Source organism: Sceloporus occidentalis, unplaced genomic scaffold (genome assembly GCF_023333645.1).
Source record: "Sceloporus occidentalis isolate IW3139 unplaced genomic scaffold, rSceOcc1.0.p SCAF_7, whole genome shotgun sequence".
Lineage (NCBI taxonomy): Eukaryota > Metazoa > Chordata > Lepidosauria > Squamata > Phrynosomatidae > Sceloporus > Sceloporus occidentalis.
Genome location: NW_028316987.1, coordinates 73,850,045 through 73,875,933, shown reverse-complemented (window position 1 = coordinate 73,875,933; position 25,889 = coordinate 73,850,045). Strand labels below are relative to the sequence as shown.

The window sequence follows — 25,889 nt, the reverse complement described above, 5'->3', positions numbered from 1 at the left end:
TTCTCTTGCTCTGCTCTTCTTATCACATAGCTGGCAGCAATTTTGTTTTTTCCAAACTGGGAACTATATTCAATATTAACTATGGTTAATTTCAAACAAGTGAGCTTCATAAACCATCATTTGATGTAGCTTTTTTAAACCTTAGCATTAACCACAGTTTGTTGCTTTAGGTGAAACAATAACTTGTGGTTCAACAAAAACTTTAGAAAAAGCTTATCCCACAGCCATTAGAATGCTGTAATCATGGTGGAAGTGGACATTTCACTGTTGGTCCCCAGCCTTTGGAACACTTCACTTAGTTTATTTGAGAGGCACAAACTATGTGGCACTATAAACACCTCTGATAAAAAAACAACCTTTGCCCCAGATTCAAGTCTGAATACATTGATATGAAACTAAACCAAACCATATCTTTACTGAATTAGTAGTAGGCAAAAGAACCACAAAAAATAAATAAATCCAAATAACATGTGGGTTGCTACCTAATTAGAGACATTTATAATGTAATATTTCAAGGGGGCAACAGTCCCTGCTTCCAAGCAGCAGCGTAAAAAGGAAGCTGTCACCTCTACAATCCCGTGATTGTCACCTTTAAGGAAGTGGCAGAGATGTCCTTCCCACACCAACAGCTGTTTCATCCTCACTGGCTTCAAATAATTTCCGACTTATAGTGATCCTAAGGCAGATCTATGACAGGGTTTTCTTGGCAAGATTTTTTTTCAGAGTTTGCCATTGCTTTTCTCAGAGGCTATGGCTGTGTGGCTTACCCATGGTCATCCAGTGGGTTTTCATGGCCAAATGGGGATTTGAACTCTGATGTCCAGAGTTGTAGTCAAACACCCAAATCACTACACTATGCAGCCTAGTGGGAATCACTAACAAGGGCCTTCAGTAAACCCCTCCAAGCCAACAAATGTATCGGCTTCATAAGGTCAACTCCTCTTGTGAGTCTTTACTCCTTTGAGATGGTGGCAGGGAGTGGCTCCCAAGATAATGCTAAAAATGTATTTTGGCAGATCTTCCCTAGATTGTAAAACTCATCCCCACCAAATATTAGTTCTTGATGTGTTTTAAGGTGTTTCTTTTTCAAATGTGTATAAATGGCATATGAATATTATGAAAAAAGATATTATCAAAAATTGTAATAACCCTCCCACAATGCATAAGTACCAAGATGTGTATGACCCTTTTGGCATGCATAAAACCAAATCTATCTTTTTTTTATTATTCCAGTCCTCATTGACATTTCATATGAAAAGAATATAATGCAAGTTTGAGGCTGATTGTCAAGTAAATATAGAATATCTACTGTATTCCCAGAATTTTACTTAGTAATTTTATGTGTACTCATTGTTTTCAGAAATGCCGTATTGTTGGTGTACATTTGTGTAAGCCATTCAAATTGTTTCATGTTTGTAAAATGAAAAATGACAAGTTACTTGTAGAGACTGCATTAGAAAAATTTCTGTCATCACATATACCCACGTTAATGAACTGAATTTGCTGCTTGCTGATGATCACACACTGTGAACTGCCCTGATTGAATTCCAACCTCTAAGTGTATATTAAAAAAAAACCCAAAACATAACCAATCCTATAATTAGAATTTGTTGGCACATTTATGCAACCTGTTTACTTGTTCAAGCATAAGTTGTGCCTGGAAATTAATAAAGCAGCTTGCAGTGAGAGTTGGCAAGGAAAGATGTTAAAATCAAAGCCTTCTTGTAGACAACAAAGCTTAAGTGCCTGAGGACACTAATTTAAGGGGTTTAGATTGCATTCCTATAGGTACTTATCTGGGAAGTAATGCAAGAGCTACTTATGTGTAGACATGAATAGGATAGTGCGGTTTCTCTATTTTATTCAAATGATGTACTGTACAATCTTGTCTTCCAAATGAATAAATAACAACTTATTCCTGTTTGATGGAATGAATGAATTTCTGATTTCCTAATCAAATAGTTTTGACTGGTTTGAAAGCATACATGAAATAAACTGGAGACTGATTCCTGATATCTAATAATCATGTTCCCTTCATTCTTTTGATGAGGGAAGAAAATAACTTGCATGAAATTTCTATGCTCTTAAATCTTTTGCTTTCATTAAAACTAGAATTTTTGGTAGATTTCTGTGACTATACTAAAGGTTCACAGATCAAAGCCTTGCAGTCTTAATCAAAGTTTGTGCATTGGCAGTGTTTTTAGGGAGTGGCATGGCTTGATTTACACTCAAACCTATTTTTGTAGTAGTTTATGGTATCCATAGAAGTCTCTTCCAGTGCCATAGTTCAAATAAGTTGATATTTTTCCTGTCAGTTTTTGTCACTGTTCAGCCTTTACACCTATACCTAGAAACTGGAAATGCTATGGCACAGTTGGTCATGGCTTTGGTATTCAATGATACATCTTTACATTTGAGGATCTTATCTTGGTCCTTAATAGCTGTCCTTCCAAGTCCTCCTCCTCCTGACTTTTTGATTACATTGTCAGTTTTGATATATGACTAAGCCAAGGTTTAGAAAGTCATTGACAATTTCAGTGTCTTCATCACCTACTGATAAGGTGTAAATCATCTGTGATCATAGTTTTGTTTTCTTGATGTTTGTATATAATGCTGCTTTTGCACTTCTTTTGTTGACTTGCCTAGTCATTCCAAGTCTTTGCTGTTTTCTGCAAGTAACATAGTGTCATCTGCGTATCTTAAATTATTGATGTTCTTTCCTCCAGTGTTCTTTTCTCCCCCACCAACTAGTTTTGCTGGAATTTAGTTAGGACTCCCCTCACCCTGGCCTAATTTTGTGATGGTGCTGAGGCTGTTTGAACCCTTGCCTGGAGGAGGTTTTGGATCTGGCATAACTCAGCTCTTTCCTCCCCCTGCCCTTTGTTTACTCTCTTTTTGGCTCATCTGCTGGTACATCTAACCTAGCAGAGCAGTTCTGCCAGCATATTGCTTCACTGGCAGACCTTTAAGATGGTTCTGCCAGCAGAACGAGATGTCTGCCAGCAAAGAGGTTTGTGCCTAAACCTAACCCCCTATACGTCTTTGAGTTAGTGCTGCACTGTTAGTTGGCAGAGACCAAACAGGAAAGCTTTCCTGGGGTCAGGGTGTATAGCTTAGTGGAAACATTTGCAGCATGTCTGCAGCAGCTGTCAAAAGGCAAATTTTATGTTAGGGATCATTAGGAAAGGGATCTGGAAATAAAAGTACCAATATTATCATGACATTATACAAATGGTATAACTGCACTTCAAATGCTGTATATATTTCTCATTTCTGTACTCATAATGGATAATATGGAGCTAGAAGTGGGGCAGAAATAGGAAACCAAACTGTTAGGATGCTGAAGCAACTATTCTATAAGGAAACATATGGGACTATTTAGTTAGAAGAAAGAAGAGGTATGAAAATTATGCCTGGTGTGAAGAAGTAGATAGAGAAGTAGATAGAGGTATGGAGTAGATAGAGAAGAATATGAGAACCATGGGTTCCAATGAATATGAATGCAAATTCACGATAGAAAAAATGATTATATGTTCACACATAGTATAGTTGAATTTATGGAATTCACTGCCCCAAAGATGTAGCAATGCCTGATAATTTAAGTTGCTTTTTAAGGAAAATTAATGGAAGATAAAGCTGTAAATAGCTACTATTGTGTATACTCAAGTTGACCTCATGTATAAGCCGAGGACAGATTTTGGGGCCCAAATTATGGCTTTTGATATGACCTGTGGATAAGTCACGGTTAAAACTTAGGGGCATGTGAAAAAGGATGTAAAGAATGAAGCAAAGGGAAACTGTGCCAAACAACTTACAAAATTCAAGCAGACATCACTGTATTCGCACTAAAGGCTGGGTGGATGAAAGAAATAGAGGGGAATCAGTGCTTCCAAGACAGATTAAGCTCTTGCCTTTCACCAGAGGCTGGTTCCTTTTTTTGGTAAGAGTTAGAATATGGTACTTACATTGACCCATGGATAGGTCGACTAGGTTTTTGGGGTCAATTTTTTCACTAAAATTTTTAGACTTATGCATGAACATATACAGTTGTTGTGATGGTAATGAAGCTGTAGGTGGTTGTTTTGAAAAAGGCTCTGCCTGCTCTTGTAGCCTACCTACCCTGCATATTAGGTCCAATGGAACACTATTGTAATGAAAATTCCCACTAGTGCAGTTTCACTGGGGTATGCTGTTGGCGCATGTGGCTGTACAAGCAGTTGTGTAAGTGTGAAGTTGAAGACTTTCATGGCCGGCATCCATAGTTTTTTGTGTTTTTTTCAGGCTGTGTGGCCATGTTCTAGAAGAGTTTATTCCTAACGTTTCGCTGGCATCTGTGGTTGGCATCTTCAGAGAATGCTGACCTGGAAAGTATACACACACAAACAGACACACTCTCTCTCTCTCTTCCAGGTCAGCATTCTCTGAATATGCCAGCCACAGATGCCGGCGAAATGTCAGGAATAAACTCTTCTAGAACATGGCTGGCCACATAGCTCGAAAAATCCACAGTTGTGAAACTGTTTCCACAGTTGCTTGTACAACCTCTTGCACAGCTTCTTGCACATCCACTTTAAAAGCTCTTGTGCATTCACTTCCAGAAGCATTTGCACAATCTTTTACACAGGAGAAACTATAATGAGCAGCACACACAACCATTAGTGCAGGGGGCTTTCTGCTAGTGCAGTGACAACATTGGATATAGGTTGAGATGTATAAGATGCGTGCAACATGCCTTTGAACAGTAGATACTAGGGAGAAAAGCAGGAAAGATTTATTGCCTTCATGTCCTACTAGTGACCTTATTAGAAACACTTGTTTGGCGACTGTTGAAAAGAGTGTACTGGATTAAATAGGTCTTCAGTTGGATCTAATAGGGCTCTTATACACTTTAGGTGATTTTTTTTTGGCCTGGGACTGGAAGTCTTTCTGGAGGGACAGCATGGTAAAATTGTGGTGCCTTTTTATAAACCGCAATCCTGAATTTTGTGATTCTTTTTTTGAGAAGAATTTTGCAACAGGAAAAATGCACTAACAGTAACCACTTGTCATTCAGAGCTTGTACTGTTGTGCTTTACCATCTAAACTTTGGAGCTCACTGAGTATCTTCAAAAACACCTGGCTTTGGTTGGGAGGAGAGTGAAAAAAGAGGTAGCACCTAGATTGAAACTGCATACATAAAGGTAACTGGGGCACGTTACAGAGTGCTGAAAAGCGGCGCTCTGCCTGCGCCGTCATTAGCTGCACTGAGAAGCCCCAGCGGCCAAACCGCGAGGCTTCCCGGCACAGCTAAAAAGAAGCGCCAAAATGGCGCTTCTCCATGCGTCACGGCTATGACGCCGCGAGGCACCAATGGCGCACTCGCGGTGTCATATGAGCCACGCAATGTGCAGACGCAGTTCGTCCGCTACGTAAAAATGGCGGCCCTCGTGTGGAATGGTCACCGCCATTTTGTATGGACTCTGTCCTTTCTAACCCTAGTACGGACTGAGTCTGTACTATTATGCCCATCTGTAACGGGCCTGAGATTCAGAAACACAAATTACTGTCTCTTTATCTTGAAATGCCTCATATATATGAAAGGAAGGAAATGATCTGTATTTTAAACAGGAAATTTCATATGGAAGTCTTTGAAATACCCTAAAATGCAAATTTTATATAAAATACTTTCACTAAATTAGTAGTGTACACAAGTAAATTAGTATTGATATATTCATACTGTTAATCCTTGGATTTAAATCTGAGCAGAATATGTTAGAAAAGTGTTTTTATATTCAAACAACTCATCTCAGTTGAGTATATGGAGTAATGCATGTTGCTTATAGGACAGTGTCTGACAGCAGACACTTGAATCTCTGGGAGTCTAGATGCGGGGTGGGGGGGAAGAAACCATATTTTTGTTATCTGAACAGGCCCAAAAAGTAAAATTTCTGCATGATCTAGAGCCTACATATAGTTCATGGGCTGCTCTGACAGGCAGGGACCATCTCTTATTCCTATTTAGACTGGTTCTGTCTCACTTTAATAAAAAAGCCCAGCTCCTGTCCTTTCCTCAACACCTACACTCATCAGATGCCTTCTTTGTGTAAGATGCCTAGTTCTTTGTTGTGTCAATAGAGCACTCTGACAGAGAAGGTTCAATGTCTCACAAAAATACAGTGCCCAGAATCCCATTGCATTGAGCCATGGCAGTTAAAGTGGTGTCAACCTGGATTATTTCTGCAGTGTGGATGCAGCCTTAGTGATTATATGAAAACAAATTGTAACTTTTGTTGTAGTAATAAGTATAAGAAGTCTTAATCAAGTTCCAACTCAATAATCCTGTAGTTGCATCAGGTGTCAGCTCACTAGCTAATTATCTAACAAATAGTTCCCCTTCTGACATATTTAAGGGTGGCCAGGATAGACATATAATAATAATAAATTTTATTTATATACCGCTTTTCCAAAAGATCAAAGCGGTTTACATAGAGTTTAAAACCAATTACAAAACACATCATAAAATAGATAAAACCAAGAACACTGAATACAATATACAAATCTAAAAACAATCATTCAATCAATCAATAGGGTGAGGTAGAGAGTGAATGGTAATACAATAACACCCCGAACCCATAAAGCAGTGATACCTGTAATTGGCCAGCCAAAATGCACAAAATACATAATGCAAGCTTTCGAAGCTCGCCTGGCTTCTTCATCAGGCAAAGTGTTAAGAATCATGCAGGAGAAAAAATAAGAATAAAACAACAGTTAGTCGCAAGGTGGTGTTGGTGCTCTTTAGTGGTATATCTATGCAAGCAGGTCTCTCCTCCTTCTGGCCATGTACTGGAATACTACTTTCCCTTCAGATACTACTTCCTCTGCATCTTTTATCACATCATAAGACACAACTCTAGCCTTTCTCTTCTGATGGTGCTGCTTGAACCTCACTTAAACTTCTCCCTGAAGTCCCTCTCTGGTAACTGTCCTCCCTATTTAAACTGACATTTTCCCCCCTTCTTTTAAAGAGTTCTTACCCCTCCCATACACTTCTATTGTGAAAGTTTAGACACTTTGTCTGCCCAGCCACTCATGTCAAGTTTGGTTACAGCTTGCTAGGCAGATGTTCCAAGGAGGTCTTCATCACAGCCACACTTTTACTTTTCCTGTAGTAATTGACTGAATTGACTGAATTGATGATTTGTTTTTTGTTTTTGTTGCTAACCATTAACGTGGTTTATAAATTACTGCATTTTGCTGCTTCTCTCTGGTCCCGAAAAGCACTGGATTGGAGCCTTTGGGCTGCTGCTGTGGTTACCCTGGCCCCAATCCATGCTTCAGTGGAGCAACTTCAGGCTGCCCCAAAGGGGTGGTCTGTAACCCGCCTAGGTTGGGAGGAGTGATTTACATGTTAATCTGTGTATTCTTCTGTTGTGGAATGGCAACCTAGAGTCAAGTGTAAGGGAAAAAACGCGTGTGCTCAAGCCCCATTAGAAGTAATTACTTTTTCCAGGGTGCAAGAGGCGTTTTATATGTGTATGTATACCCACACACATATATACCCCAGTCACTTTCATGCCAGCATTCCCTGAAAATGCCAGCCACAGACACTGGTGAAAGATCATGAATAAATTCTTCTAGAACATGGTGATATAACCCCCCCCCCCAAAAAAACACAAAAAAACAATGGATGCTGGCCATGAAAGCCTTTGACCACTATTTTCCTGCTTTAATCCTGGTTTAACTGCTACGTGTGATAGTCTTAGGAAGATTCATTTGTAAAGGACACTTTTCTCCTTGAAGATCTGTCTAGTCTAGCAGTCCGCTTCCAGAAGGATATGAAGGGATAAGTTCTTGAACATTTCAAATTGTCATTTCTTAAGGGCACAGCAGATATACAATGACAAGTTAGAGTAGGCAAGAAAGTCTTTCAGAACCTGCTTTATATCCAGAGTTCGCTGAAAAAACTTTATTCTCACTCTGTGGTTAGAAGCCAATAGTTTTTTTGTTGTGCCAAAACTACATTACAATAAGCACACTGAAAGGAAAAAAAGACTACATTCTGGCAATTGCATGACGGAAACAGCTGATTACAGTTAACTCTAAAAAAGTATACTGTTCAGAACTTGTTTATTACAGTTCTGAACAGTAAGGGTGAACTCCCTTATCTGGGATTAAAAAAGAGAAATATTCCAAACCCAAAACTTTGTTCATGGGTGGCTGTGATAGTGACACCAAGTGACACCTTCGTTTTTGGTGGTTCAATGTACACAAACTTTGTTTCGTTCACAGCATTATTAAAAATATTGTATCAAAATTACCTTCAGGCTATGTGTATAAAATGTATATTAAACCTAAATGAATTTTGTGTTTAGACGTGGGTCCGATACAGATATTCCAAAATCACAAACATTTCTGGTCCCAAGCAGATAAGGGAGACTCAGCTAGTAACATAAAGTGATATTTGCAGTAGCATGGTTGTACAATATAGCAATTGTGCTTTCAAGGTCCAGTATTTTTCAAAACAAATTAAAATGCAGCTTTAGTCATATACAATTTCATATTATAAATTTTAAACCAGTGTATTACACTTGTAATTATTGAGGAATTCAAATATACATTCTGTGTTCATTTTTTTCATGAAATTGGCCCTCCTTTCCTCCCCAAGGTCAAAAAAGTTTGTATTTGAGAAACATAATGGATTATGGGAGAATGGAGAATGGAGAATGGAGAAGGCAAAATTGTTTTTCATCAGCTGCTGACTTCTGATGGTTGCCTCGGGAGTTATTTATTGCATTTTTATGATTCATCATCTGCCTGTTGACTGGGAAAGGTTTTCTGTTCTGTTAAAATGTTGAAATATAGATGAATAATATCTGATACCTAGCATTTCTTCTTTGACTGGAACTGACTGTGCCTATTTTGTTTAGCTTGTTTATTTATTAACCTAATGTTTGTCTTCATTTTTGATTTCTTTAAATCATGACAGTGCTGAGGTTTACACAGAATTCAGTATAATAAAACGCAGCATAGATTAACTGGCAAGATCTTTATTAAGAGAGAAAAGGGATTTCCTTAAATGACAATAGGGCTGACTGAGAATCCATTACAGCAAAATATTATTGCATGTTTTAAAATATAGATATTATATTTGTGTTTTCTTATAATTAACTTGCATTTTATTTTGCACCAGTATGCAAAACCTAGTTTGTGTGATACAGTGAACAAAACAAATTTATATCATCCATTGATACTTTAGTGAAATACTTGGTTTCTCAGATCATGTCTGGATACAATTTTAGAGAACTGGGTGGTGATTCAACTTTGCTCATGATCTCAAGGTTTTGGTTATTTATTCTGGTTGGTCTCATGCATATCTGTTTAGTTTCAGAGGCTATGATTGGACCAGTGCTGGCTACAGGTTCTACATCAAAAGTTTTTTGCAAAGTAACCAACTGTAAGATATTAATTAGCACTTATGCTGGAGAAACTTGCTGTTTTACACCCTCCATAATCAAGACTGCTTCCAGGCAGGAGTTAGTGGTATGGCCTTTCTTTTGTTGCAGTACCATCCTTAAAATGTTTAGAGAAATAGGACATATGTGGCCCATCAGTGACAGGCAGGGTTGTTCACTCCACTTAGGTGATTTGAAGGAACCAGTAAACGTTGGTTGGTTTTTCAGGCTTGGCTCTTCAGCCTCAGCAACTTTTCAGACTCAGAGGCAATGCAGGTGCTATCCCACGTCATTTAGGCCCAGAACAGATGGGCATGAAAGAACGGCCTGACAGCAACAACAATAATTATTGGGTCTGGTTAATATTGGAGTACCACAAAATACCAGATAGGGTGAGGCAAACAAGCATGGAGCTAAGAAAGAGTCATACAGAGGCACCAGATAGCTATTGCCAGTCAGAGTTGGCAATGAGGAGTTAACTGGAGTAATGGTCTGATTAGACAGCTTCTTACATCCCTACTGTCCATGCCCTACATTTTTGTGTATCCTGCCACAGTGCAACAGAAATAAAAGGAAGATTGCACAGTGAAACAAAAGTAGAAGAGATTCCCTTGAAAGTCTCTTTCTCTTTTTTTAAAAAAGTAATCTTGATTTTTGTTTAGTATAATGTTAACTCTTCCTTGTTTAACTGCTCAAACATTCCTTTTCTTACATTCTGAATTCTTACTGAAGTGTATGGCTTACCCTGGACTAGGAGGCCTTATATTTAGTTTAAAAATACAAAATGCTTATAAAGAGCAGCTTTATATTGTGTTGTTCTGTTGATATAGGCCAGTAATGAGCAACTGTGGCCACCAGTTGTGGCCAGAGTGCAGCTCCCATCAGCCACAGGCAACATAGGTAGTTGTGACAGATGGGCCTTATTTTCCCAAGCCTGGTATAGACAAAGCTGCTTCCTGTGTTTGGTAGCATTTCTCCAACTTTAGTAACTTATTTGAAGTGGAAGTATAAATTGTGATTTAAGAATGCAAAGCATGTGCTCTATTACTAAGCCACAGCACTTTCTCTGTTCACGGCTCTTATTTGAGTGAGACTAAAACTTCTGTTCCTCAAATTCATCAATGTCATTGTCTCCTGAATTGGCTCAGCAAACTGAATATCAGGATCACTGGCAAGTGTACTTTTCTTGCACACTGTGTGTCCTGTAAAATCTCTAGTCTAACATCTGCTTCAGCAGATTACACAGGAAGTATTCAAAATTTTGAAGTAAGCAGCCATAATGCAGTGATCTGAATATAATCAGAATGCATTTACATTCATTCACCTCATTTCATTTCCACGTAAATACTTGCTGAATCACACCATTAACACAATAATATACAGTCAGGGGAACAAATGAACAAACAATTACACAGGGAATAAAAGTAATTCATTATTTGCATTGTTTGCATTGTACAGTCTTACTTAGGCTTAAGTCTTGCTGAAGGGGAGCACCTGAATACACATTTTCTGCTTTTGACTTCAGGCAATACCATACTGAGATAGGCTGAGCTACATCAAATTTAAGGGAGTCCATCATATCTACTATCACAACTCCAAAATACTATACTGTTACAACCCCGGAATATGTATTATTGTAAATCTATACAGGGGTGGGTGGACATGTTCCAACTGGGTGCTTAAGCTAGATCATTTGGGTTCTACTTCTGATGGAATTGATTTCCATTCCTGCAGCTCTCTATTTAGCCTAAAGACCTATTCTTGGGGGATAGGAACAGCAAGTTTTTCTACAGCAAGTTCTTAGGGTAGATTTTTTATGTTTTGTGTTTTTTAAACAATGTTTTTAATTGTTGTAAGCCACTTTGAGTCTCAATCTGGGAAAAGGGTGGGATATAAATAAATACAACTACCACCACCATCATCACTACCACCACCACCACCTATCATGGGGGTTTCTAGGCAAGAATTGTTCAGAAGGGGGGTTCCCTTTGTTTCCCTCTGAAGCTGAGAGTATGTGTCATCCAGTGGGTTTCCTTAGGCAAGTCACACTCTCACCTTCAGAGAGGCAATTATCCTTCTTATATCTCAGTTGAAAAAACATAAAGAATGGACAAACAAAAAATTAAGCCAAAAAGATCCTGATAATAAATGTTTTTAGGTTTCAGTGGGAGCTTATTTTAAATTCAGACAAGAACTGCTGTAGTTATGGCTTCTGTATATATCACCATTTTGTATGTTCTGTATGATGCTGATTCTATAAAGAATTTAATAAAATTGAAAATCAATGAAAAATATAATAGTGAACAGCACATTAAGATGAACTGACTGTTTCAATACCACAACTGTAATATATGGGTTCAGGACTTCAGAGTGGGCAGCTTACAGCCCTTTGGATGATGTTGGACTGCAACTAGTAGCAGCCCTAGCTAGCATAGACTATTGTGAGAGATCATGGAATGTGCAGCCCACCTGGAGGTCCACATGTTCTCCATCCCTGATACTAAAGTAGACATTACATACTAGCATACATGCTTAAGGTTCTTCATTAATGTACCTGTGTATTTAGCTATAAAATGAAAAGCCGTTTTAAATTTGTATAATAATCTAACTAGAGATTTTATGGAAAATTGCTGCACAATGAAAATTGCATTGAATTTGAATGTACTATTTCCCATTAGAATTGAATTGTAGCTCTTGTATGTGCAAGAGCAAGTGTTACTATATATCAGTGGCAAGATATAATTTAATGCATCATTTCTTCTGTCAGACTTTTCCACAAGAAACTGTAAATGCCATGTCAGGATACCAAATTAGATTCCTCCTAACTTAAGTAAATACATTTGTTTGGACTGTACTGTTTGGTGTGACAGAAATCTATGGTACACACAGTGTGTTGTGATGATAATGTGAAATTTAATTATCTTGTTACTTGCAAAATTTTGTTTAGTAATATGATTGCAAGCTGTTTTTCTGTAAAGCTATTTGCTGGATAGGGGCTTATCCACCCATCAGGTATAAGTGAACTTCATGATCATATTGGCATTGGTTGCAGAAATCAGTACCATGAATACATTAACTGTTCATCAGATAGGGATGGATCTATCATAAAAGATCAAGGGGACCACACCTGCATTTTAGTCTTCAGATTTGCAAAGCCTTCAGCAGGCAAATGTGTTGTGGAAAAATCCACCAGATGGTAGAATGCTGTTGGTGATTTACAGTGGTATAACTACTGCTTATGTAGTGTAAGCACTTCGTTGGGCTTTGTGCAAGGAGGTATACACTACTCCTTTGTGCAACACCTTTGTCTGGGTGTACAACGGTGGCAAAATGGCTCCTTGAGTACAGCTGTGCCCCGAAACAGAAATTGGCCACATAAGTGTGCATAGGTACCAACTTGCCAGATGTGCACATCCAGGGAATAGAGAACAAGGCTTCTTCTGGCCTGAGGCCCAAAGGCTTGTCCAGGAGGCAGCATAGGGTTGCCTTTCCCAAGATGCACAAGGACAACCCGATTGTGCCTGAACACAAATTCAACAGCTACACCCTTCACCTCCTGGACCACTGGTGCACTTATCGTAGAAATTTTGCTCCCCCTGTGGTCCAGTCATATTTCAGCCACAATATTCTGAAATCCATTTGGCTTTCAGAAGCTTTCAGAAACATAACATTCCTATTGCTCCATCCCTAACAAGGCAAATTAACGGCCAAATCAACAAGTCACAACAAACATGAGCAATTGCTTTTGTGATGTATAAATAATGCCATTATATTACAAAGGAGCTGTGAGACCCCATGGAATTATGTTGTTTTTAAGAACAGGAGTTTAATACCTAACTAAATGTCATAGATTTAAGCTAGTGAAAAGCATGAAGTATTTTGTAATGTGATGTAAAAACACATTAATCTGTAAAAAATCAGACAAGGTCAAGAAGTAAGTGGAAGGTCTATGATGAAACATGAAATAATATTGAAGCAGACATTACACATACTTTCACCCTGCTGACCCATTTCATGATATCATGCATTTAGATTCTGTAATATGTTAAACTATACAAGTATTATGGAGCACAATAGTTTTCAATTCTAGTTATTGTAACTATTCCTTTGAGAGATACCTACTGCAATGTAAAGGAGTTTACAAAATTACTATGCAGTTAAAAGAAAAAATTCTTTGGATTTTTGTGGTTCATTGGAATTGTTACATGCACCTAAATTTTTTAAAAGTTAAGATAACAAAATTCTACATGCATATATGTACATTCAGTTTCTTATACATCTGATAGCAGATGATGATTAGAATGGGTGCATGAGATTTTGTTGGGCAACTGTGAAGTAAACAGATGAAAGGGCCAATAGACTCACTTAGTGTTGGGCATTTTCATGTATTATATGTTGTACCTTCAAGTCATTTTTGACTTATGGCAACCTTAAGGAGAACCTATCACTGGGTTTTCTTGGCAGAATTTCTTCAGAGTGGGTTTGAGAACAATGCAGTAGAAATAATCCAAAGTGCCAATTGACCCTTAAACCCCTATATAACTTGAATCCAGATTACCTGAAAAATTGTATCTCCCTATATGAGACTGTCCAAACTTTTAAGATCTTTAGAGGATAGCTTTCTCTCATACCACCATCACAAGCATGTTTGATGAGGACAGGAGAGAGACTCCTTTCGGTGGTTGCTCCCAAGTTGTGGAATTCCCTTCCACAGGGGGTTTGTTTGGCCCTACGGTTAGGCAGGTATTTGGTTTTTAATTGTTGGAAAAGATGCAGCTTTTAATGGGTGTGTGTGTTTTGTTTCTATTTTATAATGTTTTAAATGTGCTTTTTAGACTGTTTTTAACTTGCATCTTTTAAATAGAACTTTTTAAAAATACATTTATACATTATAAATTGTACTTTGTTTTCAGTGATTGTGAACTGCAGGGCAAGCAGTAGATCATGCAATTAATTATTTAATTAATGTTTTTGATAAAATAGAATCTAGTTAATGAAAAATATGCCCTAATAGTTGCCCACGTTTTTGGGTTTTGTTTTGTTGCTACAAATTAACACAGTTTCTGTTACCTATATGGAAACTCAATTACAGTGATACTGAACTGATTAAAGTTGCTTGAGATCTTGGAGTAGGACCAGGGTTTGAAGAACTTGTAAGCACCATAGGGAAAAAATTGGCACCATGTTGACTTGAAAGAAAATGAGGACATACCAAAGAAAAGAAAAAAAGGGATGCTATGTTATTCTGTTACAGCAAAAGCAACAAAGAGTCTTAATAAATTTGTAGTAGCATGAGCTTTCATGGTCTATTTTATCAGATACATAGAATGTTATCCAGAATTTGTGTGTGTGTGTGTGTTAAAAACATAACGGGGGGGGGGGGGCACTTGTAGACAGTAACATCTCAAAGCCAATTTCTTACATTAAATTGCTACTATTTGAGAGATTAGATCCCTACAGAATGTACATTTTTTGAACATTTTTTTTGTACAACCTAAAATAAGCCACCTGAATTTTAATACAATGGGACTGTCCTAATGCATAATGAAGGCTATGAATTGTAAGAGGCTATTATTCCACTTTAACTGCCATGGTTCCATTCTGAGGAATTCCGGGATAAGTAAATTCTTCCCAAAGAACCATGGAAAATCTGGCAACAAACACAAAAAACAGGGAGAATCCCATGAATAAATCACAAGTAGCTTTCAACTACAGCAATTGTGAAAAAGAGAGAGAGAGAGAGAGAAAGAAAGAAAGAAAGAAAGAATAAAAAGGGAATTCGTGAATGAAATGGAAATGAATTTCCAATATTTCCCCGAAAATGCTTATTTTTTGGTTCATGTCACTTTCTTGTCAAATTCCAAGTGGTTTGTGTGCAATGTGTGCAATGTGTGAAGACCATTCACACAATTGTGCCTAATACGCTGGATAACCGTGGGTTCTGAGACTTTTAAACTTCCAATTTTCCCCAGGTGATAAACTCCTAAGGAACTTTGCAAAGATAGGTATAGTAGGCCACCAAATTCAGTCTGCTTTTCCAACATGTTGTGATCTCTATACTACTGTTTTCCTGTTTGTGATACAGAAGTAACTTTCTCATGAAAGAAGTAGGAAATGTGCCATGCCCTTAGAGTCTGAGGATTTACTGTTTTGAGGTGGGTGAGGAAGGGGTAGTGCTAAATGTGCTTGAGGCGTTTCAGATTCTGCTTCACTCCTTAAATCATTGAGGGATTTGTCATGGCTTGTTATGGTGGGGGTCTGTCATGATTTTTCATGATGGGGCATTTGTCTATTTTGGCTTGAGAAATAAGGCAAGTTATATTCTCAACTCAAGAAATTTCCTCAGGACAATTTCATGCAAATGCTAAACACATTTTGCATTACCTGTTCCTGTCATGCAATGTAAAATTGAATAGAATATACATTACATTTCTCTCTATTGTGATTTGCCACTCTCTGTCTCTGTCTCTGTATGCAAACCAAATGAGTATAACACTTAATATATCTGAACAAGTAGGAGTTTGTGCAATGAATGACACAATAAATCTTCAAACCCCACAAGAGTCTATTGTGTTTTCTGCAATGAGCTGGTGTGGCCAATACCTCTTTGGAAGTTGTCTCCTCTGCTGTTTATCAAATAGTGACAAAATCCATGTGATCAAGTACCACAATAACATTTAGCATAATGTAGAAAGGACGTTATAATACCCCCATGCAGCTAGGTCCAAGCTCCTGTTTCTTTTTTAAATCTCTGGAGGAAACCTTTATTTCAGCCTGATTTCAGCTAAGATACACAATTTGAGTCTCTAAAAAAGCCAGCTGTTGTTGTTGTTGTTGTGAGCCTTAATTTGTTTCTGATTTGTGGGTTTTGATCCTGTTCCAATAATATAATAGATATGTATGTGGAGGGCAGACAGGGCTCACTATGCACTGAAATCATTCTTTGAACCCGCTTTACTATCCAACGCTAAAGGTAAAAGCATCTGGGAACTTCATCATATAAAGTAAGTCTTCTGACAATTACATTTCATCACTATGCAGAGATCATTTTTAATTAATAAAATAACTATAAACAGAACCTACTTTCCTGGGGTTCAAAGCAGTAGAAATTGCCAGGGATTCAAAGCAGTAGAAATTGTCTCAGGATAGTTTGACACTGACTTCTTTTTTTTGGTCAGAATCTGAAATTTGTGAATGTAAAGTTATCAACTTCTGTTTCACTTATTGCTTTAGCTGAGCATGTAAAGTTGGAAGAAAGAAAAAGATGTAAAAATTCAGGGGCATACAGCAACCATAACAGAGATGAGTGGGAAGGGATCTCCCATAGTTTAATTTTGCTAATATTACCTAAGAGGCACTAACTAGTTCCAGTAACTGGAACTGAAGTGGAATTGCAACATATGATTCCTGTCCTTTTTGTATGATGTCAGGCACTCAGCCATTGCTGATCCATTGTCATATTGTTATTGTCATGAAATTTCACATTAATGAGAGATACCCCTTGATAACTGCCAATATTGCTACATTCACTCAATTGCACATGTGAGGAGTCTTCTAGTGTTATTGTGATATTGACATGGTATGAGTAGGCACGTCATGAACCCTTCTCCCAGCTTCTGGTGGCAAAGCAAACCTTCTGGTGTAGTGAAGAAGAAGGCTGGTTTTGCCAAATTTGGTGAAATGTTAATTTGCTTATTTATCTATATATTTCAGGTAATTTTATAGTACAGATAATAGAGTTTGGGTTGCAATAAGTGGATTAAATTAAAACAACAGAATAGAACTCAAGAATCATGAATCGTTGGAAATGTGTCAGCCAAAGAGTCTCATGATTACGGGTCTTGCAATTACAAAGAATCTCAAGATTACAAGATTAATCTTGCCATTAATCTTATCATTGTGTAAATTCGGAAGAAAAAATAATAATTTTAAAAATGCATGTACAAACCAGGAAGAAAAGGGAGTAGAGGCTGGCATCATGTGTGTTGTGTGAAAAACAGAGACCGGAAATGTTTGTTGTACTATTGAAAGGTAATGCAGAAATAAGTGCACTAATACTGTTATTGCTACCACTGTAATTGTGATTACATTGCAAAAGCACCCTTGTGCACCAGTCTCTGTAATTGGTGAGGATTGTTGTTTTCAGATTTGAGCAAAAAAGAACAGTTCACATTTTTTCATTTTTCTGCTGAAGCAGTGACCAATTGCACACTAAGTATGTAGGTATGCAGAAAATAAGGAGTTTACATCTTGGAGTAGAACTGATGCACTAGGAGAATGCTACATACATGGTTCTTTACCTGGCTGTAGCCAGTTTTGAGTGATTCCTGTGGAAGTACCCCAGGGTAAGAAGTGTCTTGTGTGTATGTAAAAAAATATTGTGTTGGGTAGCTCATTAGTAATATTTTCAGTGTGTAATTAGTTGAAGTCCCCCCCCCATTTTATTTATTTGATAAAGAAGTGCTTATTAGAACAATTTGTCCTACTGTTTAAAACAACATTAGCTATCACATTAACATGCAATATGTTAGTAGAGCTAATTAAATTAAAATGTGTCAAAGACAGCAGATGTATTCTTGACCCATTAGAAGAGAAAACACATTCTAATTTGTTCTTTCATGAACTTCATTGTCGTTTGCTTGCTTTCATTTAGGTAGTCTTCTTGTCATTCATGCCTGGTGTTTTCAGCTGTTTAAAGCTGATACTCATAAAAATACCTGATTTGATAAGTATAAATAAGAAACTGTACAATCTTGGGTGAATCCTGAATTTCTAGCTTGAGTTTTGTGACATTAACTGTGGAGTGCTTTAAATTACTAGCATAGTGAACTGGGATTACTGTTTGTTAGATTTAAAAGTGTGTTAGGAAATGAAATAAGGCTGCAGCCTGAAAAAGGTATGTATAAATAAGATTTGACATTTCCCTCTTCTACCTCCTGGCAAAGCCTCATGCCATTTTGATTTACAGATTATTATCTTCAGGCTTTTGATGAGACTTAAAACTCTCCTCTCTTGCTCTAGAAAAATCTGACTGCAAATCTCATTGGTACAGATTCAAACCAGCCTCTGGCATTAGAAAGTTTTCCCCCCTGAAAGGCAGGCTTTGGCTGCCTATGAGATCATCAGAAAGATAAAAGCCTAAAAGCTCATCCAAGTTATGCCCTTGGCCTTCCTGGAAATTAACTTTCTGGTGACAGCCTGAATATGTAAACATTAATAAATACACTTTTGGTTTGAAAAAGCATCTGTCCTACTTATCTTGTCAGTTGTAGCTTATTTTTGATTGCATTTTATGGCATCTTAACTATTCCTCCTTATTCCTGTTCTTACTACAACAAGTTCATACTGTGTTCATGCTTTTCTTCATCCATTCCTGCTGTTCTCAGTGTTCAGCAATACTTATTTTTTTACTTTGGCTTGATGTTCTTCTTCCTTCTAACCCCTCTTCCAAACCAGGAAAACAAAAACAAAACAAAAAAAAAAAACAACAACCACCCCTTTCAGTGCTGTCGGAACCATTTTGTACAACTAATTTTTAAAAAAATGTTCATGGCAACTTAAGTCCCATTGATTTCATTCAGTTTACTCTTGTGTAAATATGTCAGTTTCACAGTGGAGGTACAAATTGTTGTTCATTATATTTATTGAAAAAATCTCTTCATATGTGTATTTCTTAAGAAATGAAATCTGCACAATCTGGCATCCACTTATTTCTCCTACTAATGATGCATTTGGTTCACCAGGTCCTCTTGGAAACTTGTGGAAAGATCTGGCAGCTTAACAACTGATGTTGATATATAATATTTCCATGAAGCAGGATGGCAACGTGTGGCCTCCGAAACTGTTTTATGGCTCCCAGCCCCCCCCCCCCCTCATCAATTTGCTTTGTTCCAGATTGTTTCTTATTACTTTCTAGGAGATGTGAAGGAAAATTCCACAATATTTTGAGCACCCTGAGCTTAAACCAATACTTGCAAAGTCTGGAGGACTACACCAACCTGTTCATGCACTGTGTATGTATTTGTGCATGTACGTTTCTTCAGGTTGCCTGTCAATTTATGGTGATCCTATGAATTTCATAGTTCTTTCTTAGGCAAGGAACACTCAGAGGTGGTTTGCCACTGACTTTCTCTGAAATAGAGTTGGCACTAGCTTGCATTTCTTAGTGGTCCACCATCCAACTACTAACCAGGCTTGAACTTGCTTAACTTCCAAAATCAGTCAGGATATGGTGCCTTCAGGTTATTTAGATCTAGGTCCTCTGTGCATTATTGGCAATAAAAGGAAGGTGATTTCTGCCTTGAGGGAAAAAATAGTTTTTTTGGGGAAAAAAGACTTTCTATTAGGCTAAGGCATGGGGATAATTATGCCTTGTTCTAGAGTGGAATAACTGCTCTTGAAAACTCCTGGAAGTCCCAGAGGCTACAGAAATAGACTTTGGGAGCCATATGTGGCTGATAGTGAGTGACATGTTTCCTAGCCTTCACATAAAGAATAGAAAATATAGGACCCGAACAGACAGGCCAAAATAAAGCTGCTTCGGGTCACTTTGGAAGCATGCTATTTAAATGATGCATGCATCCTAAGAGGCCGGAAGTTGTGCCAAAGCTGCGCTCTGGTCCTTAGGACTGGAACATGGCTTTGGCGTAGCTTCTGGCCTATTAGGTCACATGCATCATTTAAACAGCAAACTTCTAAAGTGACTCGAAGCAGCTTTATTCTGGACTGTCTATTTGGGTCCATAGTGTGTTATTTGAGTCAAACAGACTCCTTTAAGTCTTCCTCAGATTTATGTAGCTCCAAGTCTTATTGCTTCTTTTAGTTCCTGTGGGACTTCTAGACTGTAAAGTCTCATGAGATATTGGGAAAATAAGCTTGTAGGTTCACAGATCTGAAAGGTGCTATCTTCTAGTCTATGTGCATCTACACTGTAGAAATAAGGCAGTTTTAAACCATAGCTCCATCCTATGGAATACTGGAAGTTACAGTTTTACAAGGTCTTTATCTGCCTCTTGTCAAAGAATGTCAGTGCCTCACCAAACTACAAATTCCAGGATCCTGTAGGATGGAACATGACCATTAAAGTGGTGTCAGAGTGCATTATTTCTACAGTGAACATGCATCCTCTTTTCAAGCTCCACAAGAAGAAGTAGGGAGGAGCCCATTTAAGAGTAATTTCTTCAGCTTCTGTCTTTCTAGGCATTTTGTTGTACTCTTTTTAGTTGCTTCATTCTGTTTTATCTATTTCAATCTTGATTTAGTAGTGTTGATGTTGCTAATATCTCATGTTAATACTGGATACATTACTCTGTCGACAGATGTCTGTATTTAAATATTCACAAAATTGTTCCAGCTGAGCTGTGAAATACAAAGTTTAATCTTAAGGACTGTATGCAAAGCAAAATATGCTAAACAGCAAAGATATTCCAAACAACTGCTAGGTTATATAATATTTTTCTTTTTACCAGCACTGAATAATCACTTAAATCATGAGGCATGTTAATGCATTGGTAGAGCAGCAGCGACAGCTGTATGTGTGTTGGAATGTAGTAGGGCAAATATAAAATAGGTATTTGACAATGTGTAGGTATGTTTTTCAGGAGGTTACAGGAAAGAGCCATATTTATCATCTTGTCCCTGTTGTCAAGGTAACCATGTTTCCTTGTTGGGTAGTATTCTTGGTTGAGAGCCTAACTTCCCCATATCTAATTATTGTTTGCTATTATATTTTCAATTCATTTTTCTCAAGACACCCCCCCCCCCCTTTCTCTGCCAGGCTAGGGTCAAACTAATGGAACAGCCCATGTACTAGTATGTGAATTGTGCCACACTGGTGTATATTTGGAGAGGAAAGAAGTCTAAAAGTTAAAGGCAGGGATGATGATGATGATGATGATGATGTTGATGATGATTATGATGATTATGATGATGATGATGATGAACCTTTCCTCTGCTGGCACGTGTTCACATTATGGCATTGGCTTGGTGTTTCTCTGCCTAAAAGGAGTGGTGTCCCTATGGGGGTTCAGAGGGATGTGCGTACCGCAAAAGGTGACACTCTTAGAGGGATTTCAACACATCACCCCCTCTGTCACCCCTGCAGTGCTTACTTTGTTTGCCTCCCTGAGGCAGGCACAGACCTCAGTGTGGAAGTTCCTTTCTCAGAGAATCAGAGAAAGAAGTTTTCACCTCATGTTCATACACACATGGAAGGTGGTTTGTGCCTGCCTCAGGGTGGCAAAGCAAAGCACGACAGTTGAGGAGGGATTTCTCACTGAGAAATCCACCATCACGATACCAAAAAACCACCCCTTTCATCAGGCTTCATCTCGTGCTGCCACTACCACTACGACTTAAATTTAGACCCTGAAACTATGTGGGAATGTTTGCAGAAACATGGCTGATAGGTAGCAACTCTCTCCCTGACCTCCACCCCATCCAGCATGATAGAAATGACTCAGGGAGATGGCCCTCCTAAGAATAGCAGAAAAGGGGGGACGCTCTTCTTGAGGGACAGTAACAGGAACAATTCCCTGGTTAATGTGAGGAGAAGATTCTTTCCGTGTGTGTGTTTGTATGTTATCCATGTGTGCTTTGGGGAAACTTGTGTGAAGAAGATTGTGAGGAGAAAATTATTTTATATATTCATGACATGTGGAGTACAAAGAGGGGGCTGCAGTGGGGTGTTTTTGGTGTGCAGGAGGTGACAGTGCAAGAAATGTGAGGCACTTATGGGATTTCTCTCCAATCCACAAAGAGTGGGATTGAGTGCTAATGCAGGGGGAGCTGGTGGTGCAAAGGCTTTCCTTTTTAAATACAGTCATCCCGTCACATTAATGGCTTTGACACTCATGAATTTGATTATTCGTGCGTGTCATGCCACATGTGCATGCACTCCCGTTCCTCCTTCCTCCCGGGCTTTTCCCCTTAAGGCGAATGAAAACCTGGGAAGGAGGAAGAAGCTGGAAAGGATGCATGCGCACTACTCTCCCCCTCCTTCATGCCTCTCTTAGTATCCTGCTCTTTTCCCAGAACTGGGACTCGGAGCGGCTTCACAACATTTAAAAACAATACAATTAAAAAAAATAGAAAAGTGATACATTAAAACAGAATTAAATTGTTAGAATATTAAAATAGATTACTTATTAAAAGAATAAAAATACATTTAAAAGATAACATTTTAAAACACTTAAAATGATAATGGAAGGGAACCATAGTGCACATGAGTCCCCTGCCTTCCTTCTGAAGCTTCAGGCAGCTAAGGCAAGCTCTCTGAGGCTTTGGAAGGGAGGCGGGGGAATCGTGTGCATGCTTCTCTCCCCCTTCCTCCTATGCCTCAGAGAGCTTGTCTCAGCTGTCTGAGGTATTGAAGGAGGGGCGAGAACAGCATGCGCAAGTTCCCTGGCTTTCTTCCAATGTCTCAGATTGCTCAAGCAGTCCCCGCTGCCCTGGAAGGGCTTGTGAGAAGCTTCTCCCAAGATTTTCCAGGGTGGCCAGGGCCAGTGAAAGCAAATGCTCCCTTTCCCCGCCACTCTAGAAGGACTTGGGAGAAGTGTCTCTGAAGCCCTTTCATGGTGACAGGGGCCAGAGGAAGAGAGAGCTCCCTTTCCCCGAACCTCTGCTGTACTGGGAGGGTTTGAGAGAGGCTTCTCCCAAGGCTTTCCAGGGCAGCAGGGGCTGGACAAAGGGAGTGCACTGTTCCCTTGAGTCCCTGCCACTCTGGAAAGGCTTGAGGGACACTTTGCAGGGTAGGAGGAGTGCTCCATTTCCCCACCCCTCCCACCCTGGAAAGCCATTATCCCGGCATTTCCAAGGTGGGAGGAATGGAGGAAAGGAGCACTCCTATTCCTCTGCCCCTTCCACCCTGGAAATGGCTGCCATGGAGGGGAGAGGGTTATTCACATTTTTTTCACATTTGCGGGGGTCTTGATCCCCTAACCCCTACAAATGTGGAGGGATGATTGTACTCTTAAGGGCTATATCCTATAAAATAAATAAATAAATAAATAAATAAATAAATAAATAAATAAATAAATAAATAAAATAAAATAAAATAAAATAAAATAAAATAAAATAAAATTAAATTAAATTAAATTTCCCACCTCTCCCTGTGGATCGAGTCAGGATTACAACCAGTAAAATCAATACAAAGTATAAAATTCAAAGACACAATCATTAAACAAAAATATATATGATAGCATTTTTATAGTTCCCTTCAATTATTGACCCACGTTGCTTCGCTATGCACTTGTATCAGCCCTGCTGTTCCTGAAAGTTACTTTGGAGGTATGTTGTTTAAATGACACATGCATCTTAAGAGGTCAGAAGCTGTGCCAAAGCTGCGCTCCAGTCCTTACGACTGGATCATGGCTTTCACGCGACTTCTGGCCTCTTAGGACGCATGCATCATTTAAACAGCATACCTCCAAAGTGACCCAAAGCAGCTTTATTTTGGCCTGTCTGTATAGGCTCAATGTTAACAAAGTTCATCCAGAAAGCATGGCCAGTCCCAAACAATCTGAGAACAGAAAATAAGGCTGTATTAGGTTCATGTGAGGAGATGGGAAAACAAGGCAGGGCAGGTAAGACAAATTACTGGAATACTGCCAGTTCTCTAGTCTGGTCCTTATTCCATAACATTATTTTCACAACTGCAGTTATTTTAGAAAACCAGCATTTTCTGAATCATTACATTTTATAGGACTCAGTTCTTCACTATGTTTTTACAGCATTGTATTAACTTGTTTACTTGTCAAACTAGCTAGACTGGCCTTATCCAAAACACCAGTATACTTTCAAGACAATATATCAAGATCTAGTGAAGGGTTATTTTGCAATTGCATTATTTGTCATTTTTGTAGTGTAGGGCTTCCTGAAAATACCAGAATTAAGATTTCTATGTTGCTGTTTTTTGCAAGACTTATTTGTAACTGGTAGTGACATTTCTTTTAGGGGTGAAACAGACAGGCAGGAAAAAGCAGCTTGAAGCTGCCTTTTCCTAAAGTCATCTGAGTCCCCACCAACTGCACTGCCAGCTCCCAAGGCAGCTGGAGTGTGCATGTCATGACCACAAAATACAGCTTCAAGCCATGCCACTGGATACTTTCTTATTGTTCCTACCACCATCCGTACGCACAGTCACAGGAGCACATCCTACTAATGACTGCTATCCATTGGATGGCCATCCCTGTGAACTTGCACTCAATCTCTGGTGCAGCACTCCACTGGGACAGGGCATTGGAGGAGAGGTGTGCCCATGCAGATGCCAGCCCTCTTCACCCCATGCCCCCTTTTTGACTGTCTGGTTTATGTATGTTTTACTTATCTTCATGAGAGGTGTCACACTTTCTCTTTTGTGCATTTCCACCCCCACCACGTGGGTATGGTAGCTCCATCCCTTCTAAATGCGCTCCTGCGATGGGGCGTTTATATGCACGATTAGGGTTAGGATAAAGCACCCCTTTAGAGCCGCTCTGGCAGCACTGCATTTAGATGTACGAGCAAAGGTGCACATTTTCCGTGAAGAAGTGGAAAGATCTAGTTCTGACTTTTCACCCTGTAGGGCAGCTTGAAAGTGTTTTCTGGCTGGCTTCGAGGCTTGTGTCATCTAAATGTCCTGCCTGGAAGCCGGCCTGAAACTTGCTTATTTTGATTGTCTGTTTCACCCCTTAGTCAAGGATATCTGCTAATCTCAATGTCAAAGTTGAGCAAGTGTCACAAGGTTCCTCTCCTAATTTTATGTTCTTTATTTTTATATTGAAATAGGCAAACACAGCTATTTACTGAATGTGTAATCTATCATTTGTGTAACACTGTGGCACGATAGGATTGCGTAATTAAGTGTAAAGATATGTCATTGAATACTAAAGTTGGGATTGTCCTTGCCATCATAATTCTGATTTCTGTGTATGTGAAAGCTGGACAGCGAAGAACGCTGATATGAAGAAAATGAATTCATTTGAAATGTGATGCTGGAAAGAGTTCTCTGGATACTATGGACTAGCTAAAAAGACCAATTAATGGGCCCTAGAGCAAATCAACCCTGAATTCTCCCTAGAAGCCAAGACTATCGTACTTTGGACATATTATGTGAAGACATGACTCACTAGAAAAGACAATAATAATAAGATAGAAGGCAGTAAGGAAAGAGGAAGACTGCATTACAGGTGGATAGACTTAATCAAGGAAAGCACAGGCCTGAGTTTTCAAGACCTGAGCAGGACAGGGTGACTTTGAGGTCTTTCATTCATAGGTCAGCATACATTGAAGTCAACTTAATGGCAATTAGCAACAACAATTAATTTTACAATATTGTTGAAGTTTCAAATGATGTATTGCTCTCTTTTCTTATCCTGACTTTCTCATCTTATTTTACTGATATTACAGTATTTAAATTAAAAGCCTATATGAAGAAGGCTCACTTGAACCATGTGCTGATTAGAAGATCGCTATATCTAC

The 25,889-nt window shown here is 38.7% G+C and overlaps 1 protein-coding gene across 1 annotated transcript in view; it reads left to right on the top strand.

Moving 5' to 3' along the window:
* Positions 1–25,889, top strand: part of NEBL (nebulette) — a 192,208-nt gene that overhangs the window by 83,264 nt on the left and 83,055 nt on the right. The window lies entirely within an intron of this gene.